Source organism: Populus nigra, chromosome 2 (assembly GCF_951802175.1).
Source record: "Populus nigra chromosome 2, ddPopNigr1.1, whole genome shotgun sequence".
Lineage (NCBI taxonomy): Eukaryota > Viridiplantae > Streptophyta > Magnoliopsida > Malpighiales > Salicaceae > Populus > Populus nigra.
Window position 1 is genome coordinate 13,274,842 of NC_084853.1, and position 2,500 is coordinate 13,277,341.

The window sequence follows — 2,500 nt, forward strand, 5'->3', positions numbered from 1 at the left end:
GACGAAACAGCGCTGGTTCAGGCACGGCGGGCAGTGTTGGAATCGGCAGCGCCGACGAAATCGGCAAAGTCGGCAGAATCGGCAGCGCAGATTTTTCGACGAACATGGGCTGGACGCTGGACTGGCCGGGCCATGCAGGAAAATTCATCGAGGGGACACGCTGACGAAACAGCGCTGGTTCAGGCACGGCGGGCAGTGGTGGAATCGGCAGCGCCGACGAAATCGGCAAAGTCGGCAGAATCGGCAGCGGGTGCTGGCGATGGGTCTGGACGGGCTGGATAGTCCAAGGCTCGACGAGAAAGACTGCTGGTTTAGACACTGGGGCAGTGGCAGCCCGCGGGACAGTGTCGGCAGATTCGGCAGCGCAGATTTGTGCGGCTGCAGGTTCGTCGGGGAAAATCGGCAGCGCAGATTTTGCGACGAACATGGGCTGGGCGATGGACTGTCCAGGCCAGGCAGGAAAATTTGTCGAGGGGACACGCTGACGAAACAGCGCTGGTTCAGGCACGGCGGGCAGTGTTGGAATCGGCAGCGCCGACGAAATCGGCAAAGTCGGCAGAATCGGCAGCGCAGATTTTTCGACGAACACGGGCTGGACGGTGGACTGTCCAGGCCAGGCAGGAAAATTCGTCGAGGGGACACGCTGACGAAACAGCGCTGGTTCAGACACGGTGGGCGCAGTGTTGGAATCGGCAGCGCCGAGAAAATCGGCAAAGTCGGCAGAATCGGCAGCAGGTGCTGGCGATGAGTCAGGACGGACTGGATAGTCCAAGGCTCGATGAGAAAGACCGCTGGTTTAGACACTGGGGCAGTGGCAGCCCGCGGGGCAGTGTCGGCAGATTCGGCAGCAGTGTCTGCCGATTCGGCAGCGTTGGCTTGTTGGCGCGGGGGGCCGATGCGAGTGGGGACTTGGGCAGCGGGCAGTGAAAGCAAGAGTTTCCCCGATGCTGCCGGGAAAAACGCTCCCCGGGATGGCCGGGTGAGATGACCCGGCGGCCCGCGACGGGTCATTCAATTCCATGCCCCGTCAACATAACTCCCGATGTACTGTTTGCTTTTTCGGAAGAAGAGATCCATCCCCCCATCCTCGGCCAGCCAAAAACGCTCCAATTAATGGCCGGGTGAGATGACCCGGCGGCCCGCGACGCGTCATTCAAATCACTGCCCTATCGGCTACAACTGCTGATGGGTGGGATTAGAGGCCTGCCATGGTGGTGAGGGGCGGCGAGGACCGTGAAAGCTAGAGTTTTTCAGAGGCTGCCGGGAAAAAGGCCCCTCGGGTGGCGGGGTGCGAGGACCAGGCGCGTCATTCAATTCTCTTCCCTATCAACTTGGCTCCCGTTGGCGGGATTGGAGGCCTACTGTTTGTTACAGGGCTAAAATCGTCAGGGGAAGAGCTGACGAAACAATGCTGGTTTGGATGCAGCGGGTAGTGTTGGAATCGGCAGCGCGGACAAAATCGGCAAAGTCGACAAAAAAGACTGTTGGTCTGGACATCGGGGCAGCGGCAGCCATGCCGACAGGGGGGGAAATCGGCAGCGCAGATTTGTGCAGCTGCAGGTTCGTCGGGGAAATCGGCAGCGCAGATTTTTCGATGAACATGGGCTGGAAGATGGACTGTCCAGGCCAGGCAGGGAAATACGTCAAGGGGACACGCTGACGAAACAGCGCTGGTTTAGACACGGTGGGTGCAGTGTTGGAATCGGCAGCGCCGACGAAATCGGCAAAGTCGGCAGAATCGGCAGCGGGTGCTGGCGATGAGTCTGGACGATTTATAGTCCAGGGCTTGATGGAAAAGACTGTTGGTCCAGACAATGGGGCAGTGGCAGCGCGGATTTGTGCAGCTGCAGGTTCGTCGGGGAAAATCGGCAGCGCAGATTTTTCGACGAACAGGGGCTGGACCGGCCGGGCCAGGCAGGAAAATTCGTCAGGGGGGCACGCTGACGAAAACAGGGGCTGCGGAGTGGAAAATCGGCAGCGCAGATTTTTCGACGAACAGGGGCTGGACCGGCCGGGCCAGGCAGGAAAATTCGTCAGGGGGGCACGCTGACGAAAAGAGGGGCTGCCGCGTGGAAAATCGGCAGCGCAGATTTTTCGACGAACAGGGGCTGGACCGGCCGGGCCAGGCAGGAAAATTCGTCAGGGGGGCACGCTGACGAAAAGAGGGGCTGCCGCGTGGAAAATCGGCAGCGCAGATTTTTCGACGAACAGGGGCTGGACCGGCCGGGCCAGGCAGGAAAATTCGTCAGGGGGGCACGCTGACGAAAAGAGGGGCTGCCGCGTGGAAAATCGGCAGCGCAGATTTTTCGACGAACATTCGTCAGGGGGCCACGCTGACGAAAAGAGGGGCTGCCGCGTGGAAAATCGGCAGCGCAGATTTTTCGACGAACATTCGTCAGGGGGGCACGCTGAGGAAAACAGGGGCTGCCGCGTGGAAAATCGGCAGCGCAGATTTTTCGACGAACATTCGTCAGGGGGGCACGCTGAGGAAAACAGGGGC